Here is a 16,166-nt window from a genome sequence, read left to right as displayed (position 1 = left end):
TGTTTGTACTTCACACTCATTAACAAGTGCTTTCCAAAACAAAATGGCAAGACAGATAATCTAGAAAAGAAATTAAACTTGGTTCAAAGACGTGCTTAAATTGTTGTCTGTCACTAGTTTTAGTGAGTTTTGTGCAAACTCTCGCATATTGGAGGAAAAGTCGAAATATGCGATTTTCCGCGTTTCGGCACTGATCTTTAAAACAACATTTCTCTTGAGCGAAATGTCGCAGAGACATGAAATTTTCGGTGTTGAGCTACAAATTGTCTCTAATTTAATTAATAAGTGACAAATGTGGATTTTGAAAACTTTTAAATCCTTATAAGGGGGCGCAACACTAAATCACTACGCATTTTATGTAAGAACGAAATTCGGCTAATATAGTCCATAGTGAGTATGAGATTGTAGCAACCATATCTACCGACATTTTCACTTTAAATCACTCAATATCAGCTCATATGAATTCGACAAGTGTCTTCAATGATAACATGCAGAAAAAACCGGACATTTTATCTCAAAAGCAATTCTCTGTGGCGGATGAAGACAACTTCCGATTTTGAAATGTGAGTGGTGAATTTAGTATATTTTTAGGCCATATTTTTTGCACCGAAATAGCGAAAAAAGTCAACGGTCATCGATATATGCCGACAAAAGTTTTGGAATCTACAGAAACAGAGCTTTAATTTGATACCAAATTTATTTTGTCAAGTATTGCAGGGACGCCAGGAATGGCGCTCGAAGTAGGCCAAAATCACACGTTATCCTATGGGACGCTTATTTAGTGTTGCGCCCCCTTGACTCGATGTAGCACCCCAACAGAGACATTTTTGACATAAAAACCCGTTTTAGACATTTTTTTGAAAAAATGCTTCCTTCACCCTAAAAAGGTGGTTTTAAATTTTCAGTTTCCTATACTTTTGTACATGAGAGACATTCTTCAAAGTCTTTTTTTGGCCTAATGACTTGGCCTACATGACCGAAATTGATATATATAATGCGCAATATAAAAACAATATTTCATTAAATTTTTGACCCCCCCCCCCCCACTTTGAGTGTGTGGGAGGGGCCACATGGGGGGGGGGGGGGTACTAATGTGCATCCTCTCGTCATACTACCCCCTACCACATTATGTTGACCGTACCCACCAAGTATCGTGCCCCTACGACAGTTTTTAGTCATTTGACCTCAGATGACCCCTGGATGACCTTGGGTGACCTTGACCCACTAACCAATACAAACTTGTTCTGTCTGGGGTGAAGATGCACCCACCCACCAAGTTTGAAGAACGTATGACCCCTAGTCTCCGAGAAAATAGGTTTTGCATTTTATGCATAAATTATGCAAATTAGGTACTTAATTACCATATTTTGCGCTGAAAATCGAATCGGGTTGAGATCCTCTGGTCATACTACCCCTACCACGTTTCATCATCATAGGGCTTAGGGATCTTACGAATCCCCAGATACAGCTCCACAAGGCGGATTTCTTCAGATTTCCAACCATATTTGTAGAATCGTTCCGCATAAATTATGCAAATTAACAACTAAATGCGCATACTTTTCAGCGAAAAACTAATCAGGTGATCAACAGATGTGTATCATAGCTGACACCAGGTTTACGTTACCATCGCCCGACGGATCTTGAGATAGTCTGTCCACAAACTCCGCTATCAATTTGCGCTGATTTAGCATAAATTATGCAAATTAGCTATGTTAATTTGCATATTTGTCCCCGAAAACATACGGTTACGGAGCAAACTTGGATACCCTTCCTCCCACCAAGTAGCGTCGCCGAAAGTCTTACGGTTCCCCAGATACAGCTCCGGACGGACACACATACATACACACACACGCCCCCACACACACACCCCCACACGCACGGACAGACAGGAATAGTGATTACTAAGTCCCATCCTGAACAAAGTTCAGGCGAGACAAAAATATGCTGTCTACTGCTGATAGCAACTATACTATTCTGCTGTCTACTGCTGATAGCACCTACACTATTCTGCTGTCTACTGCTGATGCAACTATACAATTATGCTGTCTACTGCTGCTAGTAACTACACAATTATACAGTTTTACTGTCTACAGCTGATAGCAACTGCGTAATTCTGCTGCCTACTACTGATAGCAACTGTACATTTCTGCTGTCTACTGCTGATAGCAACTACATAATTATGCTGTCTACTGTACTGCTGATAGCAACTACACAATTCTGCTGTCTACAGCTGCAGTAACTACACAATTATACAATTTTACTGTCTACAGCTGATAGCAACTGCATAATTCTGCTGATAGCAACTGCACATTTCTGCTGTCTACTGCTGATAGCAACTACATAATCCTGCTGCCTACTACTGATAGCAACTACACATTTATGCTGTCTACTGCTGATCAGGGTTTTCTTAAAGCATTTTGCTGAAGGGGTATATTCCATTTTGGACCTTTGCAATTGTTTTTTGCCAAGAGTGCATTTTTTAATTTTAACAAGTGTGTCTCAATTTCACTAAAATATTATGCATGTACCATGTGATAAGCATGTTAGAAGAGATAGCAGAAAAGGCACTGAAACCAGCAACTTCAATTCCTACATAACAATTTTCAGATGGCATTCAATCAGGTTGTGACCTTTGACCTTATAACAGACTAATAGATTTCTAGTATTTCAAACCTGCTCCCATTCTTGCACTTACAGTTTGCTTCTGAACTTCAAAATGTCAAGTCTTTTGTTTTTGTTTTTACAAAATGTTGTTTCTTTATATGTATGCAAATAAGTGGCTGTGACAAATGCCCAAAACGTCGCCAAACCTATATTTATCTACAGTAGTATTCTACATTTACTTGCACTTATTAATAATAAGAATAATTTTTCAAGGAGAGATTTGCGCAAAAAAAGCCATGCATTTAACTAAAAACATATTTCTGGTGCCATTCACAAACTGGCACAATTATTCTTAATATTAATGCTACGGTAGTAATAACATTTTGTGTAACACATTTATGATTATTTGTTTATGTGCATAATTTACAGAATTGTGTAGGCTAAAGGTCACCAGGAAACATGCTCATGTATTCCAGATAAATAAAAAAAGTTACATAACAAGATAGCTGCCATATGCTATTTGAATTTCAATAAAACACTGGTGGCATTCCTTATTTTTTCTGGACAATACAGGTCTGTTTTTAATTTGTGTCTGATGACCGGCGTCAGTTGATATTGTATTCTCAGTCAGAAATTGCCTTTTGGCAACTTTACTGAGTATCCTGGTAGATGTAGGTCAAACATGCTCATATTTCCAACAACAAAAAACAAACAAAAAACACTTAAAGCGGAGTAGGGTGGACATGATAGTCAGAAAAGTTGAATTTTTCAGTTGCTTTGGGCAAGAATAGGGGATTGAGGGTAAAGCTTGACAGGGCAATTGCCAGGGACTCACAATAATGTAGGTAGTACCGGTATGGCCCCGCTGACAGGTGGTTGTCAACAATTGTTAAATGTTAACCCAAATTGCCAGGGTGCATAAGAAAAGGGGGTGGTAATGTAAAATGGGCCAAAATTAGGACAATTGTAGCCTAAAACCAGGTCAAAGGAAGGTTTTGCCCTGGTATTTAGAGCCATTTGCCCCCCCCCGCCACCGCCGGTCAGTACGTCTCTGGTAGGTGCTCTTGCATTTGAGCTGACTCCTGGCTTCTAGAGATTAAATCTGTCAACTAAAAGTATCCAAAGAAGCACCGCTAACTCATGCAATATATTTATGGATTCTGTATCATGTCAAAGCCAAAATCAGAAGGCAGCCATTGTGAGCAAGTTGCACTCATTATGTAATTTTGTGTAGCAATTACCGATTCCAACAAATGCAAAAACATCATCCAGCTATGTCTATGTTACATCATTAGTTTTTTACAACACCTCATTTTCAAGTAAAACTCACATGTTTTTGTTTCAGTCACAGCCAGTCAGGCTGTCTACCTTTTGTGGCAAATATCACTCAGGATTTTGAATGCTTAGCTTTGTGCCGAGTCTAGAATTTTGTGACTACAATTGTAAGATTGTAGCCCATTTTGGTCCATTTTCCTCAAATTGCAAAAATATTCAAATTTGACTTTTATTGCCAGTTAGAAATTAAGGATTGGGATTTAGCTAGGTTCATCTGGCAAAACAGGGTACTATATTTTTAATCCAAAAAAAAAAAAATGAAATTAGCGCTGTACTTTTCTGGAATAGGGAATGACCCCACCTCACCCCAATATCCCAATAATCCCTGATCCCTACCACTTACCCACCCCAGGTTGAATGTATTGTCAACAATTTTTGTGGAAGAGTTTTGCATAAATTATGCAATTGCACACTTTTTGCCAAAAAAAAATTAATTAGGCCATGTGTGTGAAGTTTCCTTCAACCAGATTTTGCTAACATGCACCTGGCACATCGTCATCATCCCTATATCTTCATGTTAAAAATTGCCGTGATAGTACAGCGAATCCTCTCGATTTTTAACAGCTACGCATCGCGATTTTGTTCGAGATAGGCCGAGCAACTCAGGCTAAGCATACCATGACTATCATATGAGATACCACAGCGTTTCTATATTCTACACATTATTACGATTTGTGCATGCTCTAGTACCCCATATGATGTTTCTATTACAAGAAAAAATTTGTTTTCAGGTAAAACCAGGGTTTTGTTTCCAGTACACTCACTCGAAAAGCAGTACACTAATTAGCGGGGCCTTGCAGCTTGCTGTGGATATCTTTTACTGCATTTTTAATGTAAACAATTTGAAAACCAATGTAAAAATTGAGATATATTTAATTTTGAGAATGACAATTATACTTTATAGGTATAAAGGAATGCGTTTAGCCCATTTAGTTAAGTTCCAGGTGCCGTCCTATAACACAATGCATATGGAAACTTTCTTTATCTGTGTCAATAATAGAATATTGATTTCAACGGAGTATTGAGCTGTATGGAAAAAAATATTTATAATACAGGGTGTTGACACTGTGCCTGGCGGATCGGCATATTTTTCACCAAAATTGTACTAGTACAGAGCACAACTGCATAATTTATATTCTTTATCTCCAACCAAGTAGCGTCCTGATAGGGTTACACTACAGATACCGAGATACAGCTCCAGACAGATGGTCAGGGACGAGCAACAGACAGAAAAAGTGATTACCAGTACGGTACTATACACTCCTGGCAGAAAATATTGCCACATCCTTAAGGGAACTGGAATGAGCGTTTTGAAGCGTTTGACAGCATTTTTGTGGGACATGAGAGCACATCAGACCTATCAATTGCATTCTGAATCGAAGAATGTCTTTCTGATATCAAATAATTTTCATTTTATGAAATTCACGATATAATTCAAATTGTATGACAAATTATTAAAATTTGATATTTTTCACATTTTGGAGATATAACAGTCCTCTAAGTAAATTTTATAAATTTAATGATATAGTCTTAAAGTGTATGTAGCTGGGAGGAAAAGCCGACGATCAATTGAAAATTGTGACCTTTGATATTGAAGATATGGATTTTTTTTCCAAAAAGACCTATTTTTTTGGTGTTTTGGGAAAAAAATCCATATCTTCAATACGAAAGGTCAAAATTTTCAATTGATCGTCGGTTTTTCATCCCACCTACATACACTTTAGGTATAAATCATCAGATTTATAAAGTTTACTTGAGTACTGTTAAATATCAAAAATATCAATTTTAATGATTTGCCATAAAATGTGTATTACATTGCGAATTTCAAAAATCAAAATTATTTGATATCAGAAGGCCATTCTTCGTATTCAGAATGCAATTCGATATGTCTGATGTGCTCTAATGTCCCATAATAAATACTGTCCAAACGTTCATACCCCTTCCCTTAAAGGGATTCTGACAATTTGTGACATACATTGTACAAAAATAATTATGTAAAGCTATATTCAATGCACCAACATTTCTCTCACTGGGATATTTAATTGCTAATTTAATTGATTTTAGAGAACAAGTTTTAACTAGACTTAGCTGTGGTCTAACCCACGAACACAGCCGTGTTGTGACCCCTAATGACCTTTAATGACCACAAACTATATGAAAACGCCCATAGACATTGGCTACTGTCAATGCATGGGTGCACGTGGCACCACTTTGCTATGTTACTTGTGGCAGAAGGGGCATTTTGAGGCTTTTCGTCTCAGACCGGAAGTGACCCCTTAATGACATTTGACCCCAAATAAAAAAATACCACATATGAATTGGGTAACCACAATTCATGTGTGAACATACCGTTACTGTCCTATGTTTTTCTTAGCAAATAAAAAATTTTGAAGGTTTTTCGTTTTATACCGGAAGCGACCCCTTAATGACTTTTGACCCCAAATCTGTGAGGACCCCATAGACACTGCGTAATAACAATGCATGTGTGCAAGTGGTGTCACTGTCCTACGTAATGTGTGAGAGAAGAAGCATTTTAAAGGTATTTCGTTTTATACCGGAAGTGGCCCCTTAATGACCATTGACCCTAAATAAAAAATTACCACATATACACAGGATAACTGGCATTTATGTGTGAACATACCGTTACTGTCCTATGTTTTTCTTAGCAAATAAAAAATTTTGAAGGTTTTTCGTTTTATACGGAAGTGACCCCTTAATGACCTTTGACCCCAAATCTGTGAGGACCCCATAGACACTGGATAATAACAATGCATGTGTGCAAGTGGTGTCACCGTCCCACGTAATCTGTGAGAGAAGCATTTTGAGTTGAAATCAGGTTTTTGACCCCTATGACCCCTGCGTGACCTTTGACCCCACGAGTTTCATATGACATGTAGGGGCATGATCAATGATGGTTGTGACCAAGTTAGGTCCAAATCGGTGTAAGCATGTGAGTGCTAGAGCAAATGTAATTCGCTACTTGCACGGTTCCGCCATTATGCACTATGTGCGGGGAGAGCCTCGAACTGGCAGCATACATGAAAGGAAGAATTATGTAACCTTACACAGAACGTTATGACTAGTTCAATTCCCATTCATGTATGCTGCCAGTTCGAGGCTCTCCCCGCACATAGTGCATAATGGCGGAACCGTGCAAGTAGCGAATGGTCGGCAGAAAGAAAGAAAGAAAGAAAGAAAGAAGAACCTGTAAGAAAAAAGACACAGCCGTGACTAACGTCACGGCTGTGTAAATACGTCTTTTTGCTGAACCATGAAATGGTATCAGCCTATAACAGTGTATGTTACTAGGTTACTACAATCAAGTGCAAATTTGCTGGGACACTTTCATAGTTCAATGACCCTCCCCGCACCCCTTATTCAATGTTGTATACCAAACGCCTCATTTTTTAAATTGCCTATATTATTGCTCCAACATTGGTTGGTGGGGGAGGGAGGGGATTCGAAATAGGTTGGAAACTATACAAATAAAATATCACATGGTGAACTTCATATGACCGGTTTTATTGAACAGAGGGCGCGAAATATGAACAAGTGTCCCTGGGAAAGACAAATAATAATCTATTACTTTCAGTAAAATTACCATAACTCGCAAATGCATTGCTCGATTGACATAATTTTTTCACTAATTTAAAACAAATAACATTGCGCATTTTTTGGTTACTTTAATTGTAATTTTTTGTCAAACTAAATATTTTTAGGTATCAAAACGCTGTAATATATGCATTATTTAAGGCATATTTGACACATGATTGCTATTACCGTAACCACTTGGGTATAAGCCCAACCCCCTAGATGGCAGATTTCACTTAAAAAATGGGGGTGGGCTTATAACCGGGGAGGGCTACATGTAGTACTTGAATTTAGAAATAAGAAATTAATCATCCCCATTTGTATAATGCCCAATGTACTAGTAATTTCTATCATCTACATGTATGTCAATTTCGTAAAATTCTAAGTGTGGAATGTTAATTACCAACTGATATTTTTTTATATTTGTTCTTAATGTGAGAGAAAAGCATTGATTTGATTTATGAACTTGGCCAACATTTAGTACTGGGCTTATAGCCGAGTGCACCCTTGTTCCCAGAATGTTTTGAAAAATAGGGGGTGGGCTTATACCTGAAGGTGGGCTTATACCCGGGTGGTTACGGTATAAGCGCATTATCTCAAAATTCACTTTTAAAACAATTTAAAACTAATCAAAATTAAATCATATTGGAAATATAGAGTACAATCGGTTAAAAATACCTACTGAAATAACAAAAAAAATCATAAAAGAAAACAATTGTTTCCTTTTAGTTCATTGGTAAATGTAAATGTCAATTGGCAACATAAAGGAAAAAAAAGAAAAAAGAAAGAAAGAAAGAAAGAAAGAAAGAAAGAAAGAAAGAAAGAAAGAAAGAAAGAAAGAAAGAAAGAAAGAAAGAAAGAAAGAAAGAAAGAAAGAAAGAAAGAAAGAAAGAAAAGAAAAAAGAAGAAAAAGAAAGAAGAAAGAAAGAAAGACAAAAAGAATAAATAAAAAAGAAAGAAAGAAAAATAGCATTACATGGATTCGAACTCGACATCTCGGGGGTGAGAAGCAAGACCAGTAACTATATGCCACCGGGAGACTGATGACAATTGCACTCGATTTCAGCGTATTTAATCCTATCATTGCAATGCTACTGTATTGTGTTATTGAGCTTCGATCTAATGAATTCATTCATTAAAACTCATGCTTTGGTCGTATTCAGCTTTTATCTAACGTATATTTTGAATATACACGGTCACATTATACATACCTTCCTAACTTTGATATGTTTATTAGTAATTATTCCTCCATTTAAGCCAAATGTGCACGGTCTACCATAATGTTAAATAAATATATATTACCTTTTAAGTTATATTATTCTGGTAGACCGTTATTGCGTCATTAATTCTTGTTATCCTTGTTATAAATAAATTCGCATGAATAACAACAGCTCAACCATGGTGTAGTGGTTTGCTTACTGCCTTGTGATCATGAGGGCTATGGTTCGAAGCTCATTGTCGCCGATATGTTTCCTTTTAAACTCTTTATCTCTTTTTTTTTTGAATACCAATAAGCACATTTAAAATGTGTAATTGTATATACAGTTAGCAACCTGGACAACCGATTCTTTAGAAATGCTTAGTCGCGCTAAAAGTCGATCGATACATGTTAAAATCAGCACAATGCAGAGATACACCTTTTGCTATGAAATTAATTTTCTCGGTCAAATATAAAGCAATTTTTTTTTTCTTCAGTAATGTCAGTTAAAAACTTGGTGCTTGGATATACATTTTTTTTACTAATCCTGGTGTTAAAATTAAGCATCAAATTGACAAATTGTGTCTTTTAGTGTGATATTTTTGATTTTTATTGGCTTTCAGTTCGCCCGAGAGCTTTTTACGGAATTCATTTTTTAGCGTCTCAAACTAATATAGTTTGCTAAAGAAAGATATTTCCCACCTCTGTAAAGCACATCGTGTGGGTCTATATATTATAGTTTTGTCAGAATTTCCGTTTTGTTTTACCCTTTTCCCTTCATGCTCGAACATGTCTAACTCAGTACTTTTATCTCGAGAGCAACCAGCAGAAATAGTCGATATTTCCTTTGTTGTTTATCCAGGTCAATTTTCCATTGAAAGCAAATTGCCCGACCAGCGATTTGGTAGCCCAAATCCCCAATTGAGTGTTCTGGTTAAACATGATCAGTAGTGAGCGCTATAGGCCTGGGAATTTCTTTGCTATATTGAAGTTCTAGCAACACTGTAGCCATGCCGGTATTCCTATTAAACCCAGGGATATCGATCCACAATGCTATAGTATTAGCCTTAGATTTCACTCGTTGATTTTGAAAAATGGTCAGCCGGCAGTAAAAATGGTGAAATGAAAACGCAAATTCTGACAAAACTATGATATATCGCTCACGGTGATGTGCGTTAGAAAGTTGGGAAAAATCCTTCATTAGCGAACTATCTTACTTTGAAAAGCTAAAATGGTGATCCAAAAAAAGGCTCGCAGGCAGAGTTTAAGCCTATCAAATTCGAAAATCTTACACTAAATGACTAAATTTCACGCCTAAGTTTAACACTAGAATTTGAAAAAAAAATACAGTATCAAGCACTACAATTTTTCCTGACATTTACTGAAAAAATGAAAATGATTGCTTTTCATTTGGCCGAGAAAATTAATTTTACATCGAAAAGGTGTAACTAAAAATTTAGCTCATTTCAACACCAAATTCGATCGTTTGTATTGCCTCATTAAATGACTGAGTGAGCCTTGCATAACAAAAGAATCGGTTGTCCAGGATGCTAACTGTATAATTGTATATACACTTTTTGGCATGGCATTGTTACGTTGAATTGGCGTGTCTGTGATGGGTATTTGAAGGCCTATATTAAAGAGTTTAACGTGCATTCCGATAATAGCATTTGAAATAGGGTAATGAGTTTGAAAGATCAATGATGAGACAAACATCATGATTCTGTTCTATTTGTTTCTATATTTTCTTAATTTCTTATTTGGTTTGCTTTTATTATGTTTGTAAATTCTTCCAAAGGAGAATTTATATGTCCACTCTAATATAAGCAATCAATGTGTCAAATATTCCTTGAAAAATGCATGCATTGCAGGGTTTGACATTCAAAAAATGTTTATTTTAATAAATTTTGTAAAAATTGGCTAATCATGTAATGCATAATGAAGTTATCTTGACATCACTGAAAAAATTATGAAAATCGAACAACGTGTTCGAGAGTTATGGCGATTTTATTGATATTAATAGATTATTTTTTCGCATCCCCTATACAGTGGCGTAACTAGGGGGGCAGGGGGCAACATGCCCAGGCGCTACCGTTAGGGGCGCCAAATTGACCAATTCAGCCAGGGCCAGCATCGATTCTGCGCCCTCCAAGTGATGAAAGTCAAAATTTTCGCGCGAAATTCTTTCAAGAATTAACTGAAATTCTGGGGGGGTAGGGCGCCAATTTTGTTTCTTGCCCCGGGCGCTACCGACCCTAGTTACGCCACTGCCCCTATACAATCAAGTGCAAATTTGCTGGGACACTTTCATAGTTCAATGACCCTCCCCGCACCCCTTATTCAATGTTGTATACCAAACGCCTCATTTTTTAAATTGCCTATATTTTTGCTCCAACATTGGTTGTTGTGGGAGGGTGGGGATTCGAAATAGGTTGGAAACTATACAAATAAAATATCACATGGTGAACTTCATATGACCGGTTTTATTGAACAGAGGGCGAGAAATGTGAACAAGTGTCCCTGGGAAATTTGCACTTGATTGTAGGTCCCTAACTAACCTTTTGGTCTGAAATGGACATATCTTTAAATGCCACAAAGGTCTGAACCTCGAGTGATGTCAAATGAAAGAGGAAGGAGCAAAGAATATAATACAAATATTTCCTAACGTCAGAGGTCATCCACAGGGGTCAAAAAAGGTCATTTTAACCGAAAATGCTCCAATTGAGCTGAAATTTAAATGCAATGATCCTTATGACATTCTAAACATGTTTAAAATATTTTAATATTCATTTAAGGTCATTAGGGGTCATAATGGAGTCAAAAATCAAGTTTTCAAACCTGCTCCAATTGAGCTGATATTTAAATGCAATGATCTTTATGACATTCTAAACATGTTTAAAATATTTTTAAATTCATTTAAGGTCATTAAGGTGTGATAAAGGGGTCAAAGGTCAAGTTTTCAAAATGCTCCAATTGAGCTGAAATTTAAATGCAATGATCCTTATGACATTCTAAATATGTTTAAAATAATGTAATATTCATTTAAGGTCATTAAGGGGTCATAAAGGGGTCAAAGGTCATATATATACATGTACCACAATATATTGCCGAAGCCCCATGGTTCAGCTATGGTGCGGTAACCGCTCTAGTTTAAATACGTTTTTAAATGTTTCATTTCATATCCTTAAAACCACAAAATATGATAACTTGCACTATAGTTAGTCACTTTCTCTACCCAAACAACTTGCAACACATCCCCACACACAGCTCCCACATCAAACCCCATGTAATGCACCAAAAACAACTTTGACTTCTCACCCGTGATGGATGGCACCATAAATATTGGGGAGGGGGGCATGGAGGAATCATCAATTTTGTGCAAAATTGCTGTACAAAGTCCTCGAACTAATAAAGGACTATGAGGATGTGCTGCAGGTTTGGGTGCATTTTCAGCCATAAACTCAGGGGTACATTTTCAGCCATTTTGGCTTATTGAATGATTAATTATCATCATGGCCCTCCATTTTATTTTCTCAGTCGTAATTAAAGCATCCATTTTTCATCAATTTCTAGCAAAATTTGCACAAACTTTCCAAAATATAATTTTGGTCTATAGTATTATCGTCAAATTTGGTTTAAAGTTGGGTAGTTTTTCTAAGTCCAGGACCCAGTTCTTAAAATTACGGCTCAACACTCCAGGTGGAGAACTTAGGCGAGTCCAAAATTGTGTGTGCAATAAATTCCAATCTTAAAATGATGAATGACTTGGTATGAGACAGTGGCGTAACTAGGGTTGGTAGCGCCCGGGGCAAGAAACAAAATTGGCGCCCCTACCCCCCACCGAGAATTTTCAATTCTTGAAACAATTCTTGTGAAATTTTGGACAAATAAGGCCTACATACAACTAATTAATTTTGGTTACTAGAAGTTGAATATCGGTCTTGAAATGTTCTTTCAATTGATTTTGCGCTGAAATGTGCGCGAAAATGTTGTATACCACTGGGAACCTCTGGCTACGTAAATGTTTATGTACATATTTAGGCATTTCGTGATCCACAGCATCATCCCCCCACTTTTCTCAAAAAAATTTGAGATTTTTATATCACTGGAAACCTCTGTGTACATAATGTTTATGTTCAAAAAATTTCTTGCGTTTTTTTTTGTTTAGCAAAGATATCGTGAAGTTTGAATTTGGTGCTGGTATACCAGAACGAAATTACAACACATTGTCTATATGGAGCAGTGTAATACACATTTAATCATTCATAACTCGCAAACGCAAAATCGGAATCAACTGAAATTTTGGAAATAAGCTTTTTTCTTTGTTATCTACTGAAAAATGTCAGATGTTAGGATCACAAAATACTCAGCCCTTTAAATGTACAAAATATTACTTCAATTTGTTCAGCAAAAATATTGTGAAATTTAAATTACATTCTTACTTTTAAATTGCAAATGCAAAATCGGAATCAACTGAAATTTTGGGAATAATCTTTCTTTGTGCATATCTACTGAAAAAGAGGATGATATCTTCCCCTTTGCTGTCATGTGGTCATCGACAATGTGTTCGTTCCATTTAAATTTTTCATTTATTTTTGCAATCTCTACACCCAAATTCAAATATGAGTGCGAGTCTTTTTCCTGAAGGGTAACTCCATTTAGTTGCACATCCCCACCCACAGTTGAGACCCCCCCCCCCACATATGATCATGTGATTGATTGATACAATTACAAATAAAACTAGTGGCAAATGGTGGTCATAGACCACAAACCTAGCTGGGGCATGTTGGTGTTGTGGAGGTATCTGACCCCTACAAAATATTCCAAAAATGCTCCCCTGGTCATGGGGTTTGTTTTCACCGAGTTTGAGTCCCGTACTCCTAAAAGATGTCCAAAAAATTCAATTCTAAGATTTGACCCCAGATGACCTTTGACCTGACCTATGCATGATGTTCCATAATGTTCCCCTGGTCTTGAGGTTTGTTGTCACCATGTTTGAGCCCCGTACCTCTTACAGATATCCAGAAAATGAAATTCTACGATTTGGCCCCAGATGACCTTTGACATGACCCTTGCACAGTGTTCCAAAATGTTCCCCAGGTCAGTAAGTTTGTTGTTGTGGAGTTTGAGCCCGTACCCCTAACAGATGTCCAGAAAATGCATTTAGAAAATTTGACCTCTACATGACCTTTGACCTGACCCCTGCAAAATGTTCCCCTGGTCATGAGATTTGTTGTCACTGAGTTTGAGCCCCATACCCCTTGCAGATATCCAAAAAATGAAGTTATAAAGATTTGACCCCAGATAACCTTTGACCTGACCCCTGCAAAGTGTTCCAACATGTTCCCCTGATCATTAAGTTTGTTGCCACCAAGTTTGAGCCCTGCACCCTTACAGATGTCCAGGAAATGCGTTTCTAAAATTTGACCTCTGCATGACCTTTGACCTGACCCCATAAAATGTTCCCCTGGTCATGAGATTTATTGTATCGAGTTTGAGCCCCATACTCCTTACAGATGTCCAGATAATGCAATTGTAAGATTTTACCCCTTAATGACCTTTGACCCCAATTCTGTGTGCAAGGTATGGGCACTGGGTAAAGCCGATGCACATGTGTAAGTAACGTCATTGTAATATGTAATATGTGGCAGAAGAAGCATTTTGAAGATATTTGGTTATATACCGAAAATGCCCCTTTAATGACCTTTGATCCCAATGCTGTTTGCACCATATGGGCACTGGATATAGGTGATACATATGTGCAAGTTACGTAATTGTAGGGTGTAACATGTAGGAGGAGAAGCATTTTGAAGTTTGTTGCCAGAAGAAGAAGAAGAAGAAAGAAAGAACTAGATCTGGTTACAGATCTGGACCTAGCCGGGCCGGAAATGCCAGTCTTAACTTAAAGTTTCACCTTTGACCGGCTAAGCGGCTATTATGGACATCTCACACCATTAATGGTGCATCACTGTAGCATGTAGGGGCTTTATCCGTCTTCAATAGGCTGAGATACAGCTACTTTTCCGTAATTTTAAACATTTTTTTGCAAATTTGACGTTTGACCTCCTTAATGACCTTTGACCCCAATATAAAAAAAATCCTATATACACCGAGAAAATGCATTGTTACAGTTTAAATTAAAAAATATACTATGCTTAGTTATGGAGATAAAAATTCTTGAAGTTATTTAGCTTAAAACCGGAAATGACGTCTAAATGACCTTTGACCAAAAAAAAAAAATACCGTGCATACATCGGGTAACACTAATGCATTATATGAAGTTTATATCACTCTGGTCTGGTTACGTTTTGAGATTTAAAAAAATGAACATATTTGATGATTTTTTTTTTTTTTTCGGAAGCGACCCCTTAATGACCTTTGACCCCAAAACTGTAGACACCCCAAAGACCCTGGTTGGTAGCAATGCATGTGTGCTAATGACAACACTCTGCTATGTAATTTGTAAAAGCAGTGATTTTTGAATATTTTTAGCTTTCAGACCGGAAATGACCCCTTAATGACCTTTGACCCAAATTCTGTGAATAACTTATAGGCACTGGATATAGCCGATGCATATGTGTAAGTGACATCATCGTACTATGTAATTTTTGGCAGAAGAAGCATTTTGAAGATATTTCGTTTTATACCGGAAATGACCCCTTAATGACCTTTGACCCCAAATTTGTGAACATCCTATAGACACTGGATATAGCCGATGCATATGTGCAAGTGCCGTCATTGTAGGATGTAACATGTAGGAGAAGAAGCATTTTGAATTTGTTGCCAGAAGAAGAAAGAACTAGACTAAGCTGTGGTCTAACCCACGAACACAGCCGTGTTGTAACCACTAATGACCTTTGACCCCAAAATATATGAAAACGGCCATAGACATTGGCTAATGTCAATGCATGGGTGCATGTGGCACCACTTTGCTATGTTACTGGTGGTAGAAGGGCATTTTGAAGGTTTTTCGTCTCAGACCGGAAGTGACCCCTTAATGACATTTGGCCCCAAATAAAAAAATACCACATATGAATTGGGTACCCACAATTCATGTGTGAACATACTCGATTACTGTCCTATGTTTTTCTTAGCAAATAAAACATTTTGACGGTTTTTCGTTTTACAACGGAAGTGACCCCTTAATGACATTTGACCCCAAATAAAAATACCACATATGAATTGGGTACCCACAATTCATGTGTGAACATACCGTTACTGTCCTATGTTTTTCTTAGCAAATAAAAAATATTGAAGGTTTTTCGTTTTATACCGGAAGTGACCCCTTAATGACCTTTGACCCAAAATTTGTGAGGACCCCATAGACACTGGGTAATAACAATGCATGTGTGCAAGTGGTGTCACTGTCCTCGTAATTTGTGGGAGAAGAAGCATTTTAAAGGTATTTCGTTTTATACCGAAGTGGCCCCTAATGACC

General features: G+C 37.2%; 1 pseudogene; it reads right to left on the bottom strand.

Annotated features, from left to right (window-relative positions):
* LOC140142483 (leukocyte elastase inhibitor A pseudogene) overlaps positions 1-16,166 on the bottom strand; it is a 44,243-nt pseudogene that overhangs the window by 27,107 nt on the left and 970 nt on the right.

The sequence above is a fragment of the Amphiura filiformis genome, chromosome 20 (assembly GCF_039555335.1).
Source record: "Amphiura filiformis chromosome 20, Afil_fr2py, whole genome shotgun sequence".
Taxonomy (NCBI): Eukaryota; Metazoa; Echinodermata; class Ophiuroidea; order Amphilepidida; family Amphiuridae; genus Amphiura; species Amphiura filiformis.
The sequence above is the reverse complement of the archived record's forward strand: the minus strand, read 5'-3'. Positions and strand labels throughout refer to the sequence as shown.